The sequence below is a fragment of the Notamacropus eugenii genome, chromosome 2 (genome assembly GCF_028372415.1).
Source record: "Notamacropus eugenii isolate mMacEug1 chromosome 2, mMacEug1.pri_v2, whole genome shotgun sequence".
Lineage (NCBI taxonomy): Eukaryota > Metazoa > Chordata > Mammalia > Diprotodontia > Macropodidae > Notamacropus > Notamacropus eugenii.
In genome coordinates this window covers 283603018-283611830 of record NC_092873.1, presented here as the reverse complement: position 1 = coordinate 283611830, position 8813 = coordinate 283603018, and the positions used below count along the sequence as shown (strand labels likewise).

Below are 8813 nucleotides of genomic sequence, written 5' to 3'. Positions count from 1 at the left end.
TCTCGATATTGGGGAGATAGGATGATGTATTATCTAGTTTTTGCTAAAATCCATTTAGGAAAAAAAAACCCTTAAAGTATTTTCAAGCAGGATAGCATTGGCCAAGGCTCTTATAACTTGATCACATCTTATCTCCAAACCAAAATTGAAAAACTTTTGTATGTGTTGATGTTTTATGTAAACAAAACAAAACATATCAATCTAAATCCAAATCCAAAAGAATATACAGTGAGGTCAGCTTCAGGTCATTAATTGTCAAGCTGACTGGCCTTTTCTCAATCTTTAGACATTTTTGATTTTTTAAAAATATTTGACAGACTTCAGACATCCTTGGGTTTTACGACACTGCTCCTTTCTCATTTTCTTGTTGACTGTACAAATGTTTATTTTTTACTGGCTTTCTTGAAGAGTTTATTTTTCTCCTACAATATTCTATATTTGGGTATTATACATAGATCTGACTTCGACATCTTTTTTTTTTTTTTTTGGCTTCACTCAATGATTTCAGGGACAAGTTCTATGTAAATAACAGTCAAATCTATTCATCTAGCCCCATCTCTCCTTTCCCCAAACTACTTCTACAGCCAGTTAAGTTTCATTTGACAACTCTTGCTTAAATCCTGATTGTGCACTGTGCCTGGCATATAATAAATGCTATAGAAATACCTATTCCCTTCCTTTTCCTCTTTTCTTAATCTGTTTTGTTTTTTACCTCTTTGCAGCTTTTAATACCATTGACCACTCAATCTCCTGGATGTTCTCTCCATTCTGAACTTTTATTTTACTTTTATTTACTCTATACTCCCTCTCACCTTCTGTATTCATTCAGTTACAAAGTTCTCTCATTTTTGCCTTTATGATATCTATTTTACATGTCCCCTTTCTCTCTTCTGAAATTGCAGAACTTCATCACCTTGTGTTCAGATTTGCAATGGTTTGCCAGTTGATCTACATGTATCAAGTTTCTCCCCATTCCATCCTCTACTCAGCAGTCAAAGTAAGTTTCTTCAAGTGCAAATTTGACGATGCCACTCATTTAGTCAATAAACCACAGCAACTCCCTCTTACCTTTAGAATCAAATATAAAATCCTGTTTGATTCTTAAAGTCCTCAACAATCTTGTCTCTGTAATCTTCTCATATTTTACCATTCTCTGTATTTTCTGGGATTCAGTGAAATTGCCCTTCTTGCTGTTTCTTGCAGAGGATACACCATTCCTCAATTCTGTGCTTTTTCACTGGTTTTCCTCTACGTCTAGAATGCTTGACCTTTTCACTTCTACCTCCAATATTGTCCTTCAAAACTCAGTTTAAAACATATATTCTGTAATCCATTCCTCAACATGCCACTGCTATGTTCTTCCCTCTGATATTTTATTTCATCTATTCTGTTTATCTTATGTTTGAATATAGTTGTTATGGGTTTGTACTCCATGTGAGTTTCTTAAGGCAATATTTATTTTTCTCTTTTTTGTAATGCCTAGCATATAGCACAGTGTCTCATCCTTAGCTGGTGCTTAGTAAAATCCTGTTGCTGAACTGGTTTACTTGGTATTTTGTTTATGCATACATTCAATAAATTCACTCAACAAATTCTGATTTAAAGCATATAATGGCAAAATATTATTTTACATACTCTTGTTTATACAATGATGCTTACATCCCTATCTCCAAAGTTTGCGATAAATAATGTTTTCTCAACTTTTTTGAAAAATATCACTTCAGACTTTATAAAATAAAGACATTACATTTTAAAGAAAGAAATGAATTTACTTGTTTATGATATCCAGTCACGTCTAGTAAAATCATTTAGTGCTTTGTAGTTTTATGACAAATAATTCAAAAGGATTTGGCCTGGAAAATATTCTCCAAAGGGGGAATATTTAATCTAAGCCTATCTTGATAAAATCCTTTGATGGATCAGACTACTTCATTGAGGCTGACACGCACTATTTGGTTTGAATATTACTAAGCAAAGTAACCAACACACTCACACACACACACACACACACACACACACACACACACAAGCAAACAAACAGAGAAGACTAATGAGAAATGAATCATTTGAAAACCTTTAGCCATGAATAGAAATTTGAGGGACTTTATCTTCATATTTTAAATGAGAAAATTTACTCAAAAGTAAACAAAGATTATCATCTTGATTTCAAATGTATATAAGGAAAGAGGAAGGCAATTCCATATAATGGATAGAAAAATGAGTCCTGAATCATTTAGAACTGAGATTAAGTCTTATCTCTGACCTTTTTTTGTTGTATCCTTGAAAAAGTCATTTAACCTACTCAGTGACTGTCACCAGTAAAATCCTATGACCACCTTTTGACTCTAGGATCAAATAGCATTACACCTCTTTGATTTTTAAGGTTCTTTGCAACGTGCCCTACTTTTGTCATCAAGAAGAAGAATTCATTCATTAATTATGATAGCATTGTTCAAGATAACAAGTCTTAATTTAAAATTCATTTTAATTTAATTAATTTAAAAATGCATTCTTTTCAAATACTCCTTAACCGTTCTGATACAATATTTTCATTTCTTTCTTTTAACCTAGAATAGTTTACAACTGAGGATTAATTGCTGAGTCTTAAATTGGGTTAAATTCACAGAATTTGTTTATTTCTAGGGACATGTTCTAGTAATCGTTTTTCTAAATAATCCAATAATGAAATTCGAATTCTTCTATTAACTTTACTAAGTCCAATTCCAATTACACAGGCTCCTCCCGCCCCAACAATTACATTTCTAATCTCTTGACTTCATTTTTCTATCACTTTTCCTTGTGCATGCAAGAAATTTCAAAATCTAAAGAAAGATATTACAAAAAAGGTTATGTTTCATTCCTCGTAGGTACAGAGTCATCCACGTTGTTTGCTGTTGGGTTGTTGTGAGGCAGAACAGGACTTGGAGTTCGTTTATGGATGTTTTCACTAGGTGATAATCATGAAAAGATGTAGTTGGGTTAAACTACTACAAAGTACTAAAGTACTCTATCTCCTCTTTTTGTGTCTTTAAACATTTTCATTTTTTCTGGGAATTCATGCCTGCTTTACCCTACCCATAAAATTTCTCATTTTCTTCAAGCCACAGCTCAAGTACCACCTTTTATGTGAATATTTCCTAAACCCTTCAATTGCTAGTCGTCTCCATCTATCTTTAATTTTGTAGCTGCACATGAGATATATGCCCCTGGGGATGATATTCCCAGAAGAGTGTAATATCCTTGAGGCTAGCAACTGTTTTATGCTGTTCACATTTTGCATATCTAGTACAGTGCCTGGAGCATAGTTAGTGATTAAAAAGTGCACATTGAACGTTTGAAGGTATGAATGAATAGGATTTGGAGCAAACCCCTGAACTAAGAATGGCCTCTTGCTGAAGGTGGAATTTAATTCTTCAAAGGAGCTCAAAGGTGGAGATAAGGAGGGAGTCATGGAGAAGCATGTAGTAAAGTAGTAGAACTTCAACTTAACTTCTGTTGAAATTAGTGCTTGACCTTTAATGTCCTTACTGAGATTGAGATTTTAGTATTCTTTGGGTCTCCTAGTCAATTTTTTTTACCTGAATAAGTTCACTATTTCCTACTTGGTGGACATTGTCAGTCATACTAGAAATGTCATCTTCCCTCTCCACTTTCATCTCTGCTGTTATGTACATTTTTTTTTCAGCAGCTACCACCTCCTCCATGAAGCATGTCCTGATCTTTTCATCCACCATGTAAGTAAAATTTCTATCTCCTCAGGTTTATCATTCACCTTTGTATAGAACTCTCAGACACTTAGGATAGTTTCCCTTAAGTTATAGTTAGTTGTATACCTTATATTATCATATGATACCGTAAGCTCCTGGAGAGCAGGGTATATGCACATTTATCATAGTTTCCCCATACAAGCACCATGCCTTGTATAATGTATCCACTTAATAAATATTTGTGGAATTGAATCTTTCAGACTCTCTAATTCAAATGCAAATACTAGAGGGTACTCTATTCCAATGTAAATAAACCTGTCCCCCACATCTTAACAATATTATTTGCAAAGTCATATGTAAGAGCAACATAACCTAGACACAAAAGAAAATTAGAGGAAAGTGAAAGACCAGTTACTATAACTTCACCTACTTGGCAATTTTTCTCTGGGCTAACTTTACTCAGTATCTTTGCAGTAGGACAGCATTTGAAGTGAAAGATACACTAAGAGATTAATTTTTGCATTTCAATTAATCAAAGTCTATTGTATGTAGCCCAACTACAGTTGAAGGCAGTGGGCTAGAGAGGAAAGTATGGGACCTGAGTTTAGCAGAGCAGGACTCAAGTGGCAGGTCTTCATTGTGGTTCTGGCTAAGTCATTTAATATATTTGAAACTCAATATCTGGGTCTATAAAATAGATGCCTTGTGTTACAAGAATAATAAATGTGAAAGCATTTTGTAAGTGAGAAAGGCTAAACAAATATAAAATGTGTTTTAGTTTTTGCTTTTTGGGGAAGACCCATAATTTCATTAATGCAATTCCCTTTTTTCGATAATAGATGTGGACCTCCTCTCTAAATAAAAGTCTTAGAGAGTTCTGAGAGTCAGTAATGGATTAAATTACTTTCTAATGGTCACATATGTCATCATATGTCAGAAGCAGGATTTTGATTCAGTTGCTTGGTATGCTGAGGCCAAGACTCCATCTACTATGCCATGTTACCTCTTAATGTACCATACTGGATAGGTGTCTTCTGGGTAATGTATATTCCCTGATGATTCATTTAGAGGAAGAGGAGTATCTCCACGTTAAGATATGACTCTTCCTATTTCAAAATGGGAGATTTTATGATAAATTAAAAATGTAAAACTCTGGTAAATCTGTCAGGTTATGTTTTAGAGTAAAAGAACAACCAAAAGTAAAAGAAACAAATCCCTAGACAGGATTCATTTGCCAAATAAACGGCTCTACTAAATGAAGTTTATCATTTAATAAGGGCAGCCAGTTAGCACAGTGGATAGAGTGCTGGGCCTTTTGTTAGGAAGACTCATTTTCCTGAATTCTAATTTGGCCTCAAATACTTACAAACTGTGTGAACGTGGCAAAGTCACTTAACCCTGTTTGCCTCTGTTTCCTCATCTGTAAAATGAGCTAGGGAAGGAAATGGCAAACCACTGTATCTTTGTAAAGAAAATTCCAGATGGGAGTTAGACACAACTGAAAATGACCAAAGTGATCATTTAATAAGCTTAGAAATAGACTTTGAACATTAAAAATATATCTCATTTGTCTTTTGTAACAATAAAATAATTTAAGTTAATAACTTCGAAGGAACAGCCACTATCATGAAACATGAAATAAAACTAAGGCATTATATCTCTTTAAGAAAATAATTAATTATACCATTCTCCAAAATGATGACTTAGGAAATCAATTTTACCTTGTCACTCTTTCCCAAAATCCTTGAAGGGGAAAAATACTTAACAATAGAAATTATTCAAAACTTCTTTTGAGTGGAGTGCTTTATCCCATTCATAAGCCCATGTTTCAGGGCAAGTAAAGCTTCCCCTGTGTTCCAGTGATTATTTGCATTCATTGACTCATGTGATTCAGCAGAACAGCATGGAAACACGTGATGATTCTACGGATTTTGCTTTGCTCAATATTTCTTTTTTTTAAACAAATAATCACTTATTGAGACTTTTAAAGCTCACACAAATACCAGTATTTCAGTCAAAAACATGAGAACGTGAAACTAAGAGCTCAGACTCTTTGTAGATATGAAAGCCACTGATTCTATTACATTCACCCTTGCAGGTAAGAAAAAAATTCACCCACCACTGACAGACAAAAGCTGTGTGTTTGCCCTTCATTGCCGAAGAAAACCATGCTACCAGAGAAATGATGACATGACTTGCACTTGACTTTGTTTTGAGTGAGGGAGAGCTGTGCAGGTCACCAGCCTCACTTCTCCAGAGCCATCTGAATCTATTGACCAGATATTCATCAGGATGACTGGAGATGACCCAAGATGAGGCAATTGGGGTTAAGTGACTTGCCCAAGGTCACACAGCTAGTGAGTGTCAAGTGTCTGAGGTGAGATTTGAACTCAGGTCCTCCTGACTCCTGCACTGGTGCTCTATCCACTGCACCACCTAACTGTCAAAACTGGAAACAGGAAAGGAAACTCATTTATAAATACTTAGACCCAGTATGGGGTGCTTTATACACTTTACACAAGGCAGGAGCAGATTCCTCCCTATGCTCGGAGGCACTGTGGCTTCTAGAAGCTGTGGGGTGGCTTAGTTACTCTCCCTATCACTGTTGATGATGCTTGGGATGGTTTGACCAATCAGTAGGTGGTGGGTGGGCTTTGGCTCTTCCCCATCCGAATTTAGGGCTCTTTGGTGGTACAGCTCCTCCTGGGATAGCCCAACTTCCCCACGTGAGTTCCAGGCATTGTATCTTCAAGATTGCCCTGAACTACTGATGAGATTACTGACATCCAAAGAGGCCATCTTTACTGCCTCCTCTTTTCCAGCCTTCATGGCTCTGCACTTCTCCAGAGAAGAGTTACCCTCCAAGCTTAAATCTTGCAGTTCTGCCTTGAGAATTCTGAGTCATTCCTGATGAGAACCGCAGGAACCCAACAGGCTCTTGTAATTTCTATGGGCACCACGGGCTTGGATGTAGCGCTTTAAGCCGAACCACTGTAGGGTGGTCCTCTCTTCTTAGTGAGCCCTTTCCAGATTTGGCCTCTGGGCTACTATTTTGTAAGGAAGTGGATGTGGGTGGTGCTCTACCGTTTCTGGCCTCCTTCTTCTTGGACCTTCCTATTCTTCCCTCCTCATCTTCACTTGTTTCAGACTCATTCTCAAAGTTTTTGGCTCCCTTCTTCTTGGAGCAACTCTTGCTGTCCTGCATTCTACTTTGCTCCTCACTCTCCTCACTGGGGGCGTTTGTCATTCCCTTCTCCTCTGCCTCCCTGCTATCCTCCCTCTCTTCTTGCACAGCCTTTTCCTCTCCTTTCTTCCCCTCACTGTCCTCTTCGTCCTCACTGCTTTCACTGTTTAGCTGACCTCTTCCCTCTCCTTGGGGTAACACAGTCCCTTTGAGTTTTTGTTTGCCTCCCTCCGTTTATTTTCTGGTCCCTGCAATGCTCAGTTTTCCTCTTCCTCCTCATCACTACTTGTGCTCTTCTCTTTCATCAGTTTTCTCATTCCTTTCTTCCCAGAGCTAGCGTTCTCTACAGTAACTGGTCATGGTTCCCTTTTCCTAGTCTGCTCTTTTTTCTCTCTCTCTACTCTCCTTCACTGACTTTCCTGCTGCCTTCTTCCTGGCAGAATGCTTCTTCCTTTCCTCTGGGGGTCGCGGTCTCTTCCTCTGAGGTATAACTCTGCCCTCTCCGCTATCACTGTCCGTCTGGCTCCCTTCACTCTAGGCTTTGCTTTCTTCTCGTTCCCTGGCTTTCTCTCTTCCTTCGGTTTGTCACACGCTTCCTCCTCACTGCTGCTTTCACTCTCGTCCTCCAGCCCGTCCTTGCCTCGCTTCTTTCTCACTAAGGACCTAAGCTCCTCCTCCTTTGCTTCCTCAGGCTCCTCATTCTTCTTGGCTGTCAGACCATCCTCAGGCTCCTGCACCCCCTCCTCAGAAAAGCAGCAATCCTTCCTTGTTAGACCATTGCCTGCCAGGGACCTTGGGGAGCTCGCGGGGCTCCCAGGCTGGGATCCAGGCCCGAGTCGTCTGAGCTGTGTTCTTTCTCGGGATGGATGCACGAGGAGCCTCCTCTTTTTCATTCGGGCCATTCTCAAGGCGCTGGAGGGGCCGCTTCGGTCGTTCCTGGTCCCCAGACAGCAGCTCTTTCTCCTCCTCCTCTTCCCCCTCCACGTGCATCTTCAGTAACTCCTCCTCCACCAACCGCTTCAGCTTCGTCCTGTCCTCGGGTTCCAGATGGTCCAGGCCCACGGGGGCCAGATACTTCTGTAGCATGATGTAGAGGGCCAACACTATTAGGTCGGGCCGACCCTCGAAGACAAGAGGACCCAGATGAAATCCTGCATATCGTGTTCCTGCTCCATCTTGTCCCGGCCCCTGTTCTGCTCCCACAACTCCTGCCTTTTCCTCACTCCTGTGGATGCCTCTTTCTGGCGCCGGTCCATCCCCTTCCAGGCATCGATCTGGGTGGAACTTCACGCTATACCGGGAAAGCTGTGCAGGTGTCCTGCTAGCCAGGGATCTGGAAGAGCCCTCAGAGTGGAATTACCAGTTTGGTGATTTTTCCCTTTATGGAAAGAAGTGTTCAGTGTGGCTTGGGTAAATCACCCTAGGCCCTTCCCCCGCTCTCAGATGTGAGGTATTCGTTTCTCGAAGTCTCAGCGTGGTCCTAATTCTTCCAGCACAACACCACGAGTTTAAAGAGACTCGAAGAAGGTCGTCATTTGCTTTTCAAAAAAAGAAACGTCTTAGTACAATCCTCCGAATTTTTAACTTCTCTAACAGAAGTATGGGACTTTGTTCAGTATTTCTTATGACACATCTTGATTATGACAAACAGAAACCTTGAAGTAAAAAAAAAAAGTGAATTATATGTATCACAATGCAATTCTTTATGAAATCAATGACATGATATTCCTGACAAATATCCCTGGAGAACCTTGAGTACATGGTAAATATGTTGGTCTTTTCAGTCAGCTGATGGAGGCTTCTTTTTTTCCTCAGTACCACATATAATCTTGAGTTCAGAATGTAACATTTAAAAATGTCATATTCTCTCATCTCATATTTAAAAATAAAAATGACTGTGCAGAAAATACCTTAGGAATATT

At 39.0% G+C, this 8813-nt stretch overlaps 1 pseudogene; it reads right to left on the bottom strand.

The window, feature by feature from the left end:
- Positions 1 to 6290: 6290 nt before the first annotated feature.
- On the bottom strand, positions 6291 to 8147 carry LOC140523904 (uncharacterized; annotated as a pseudogene).
- Positions 8148 to 8813: the final 666 nt, after the last annotated feature.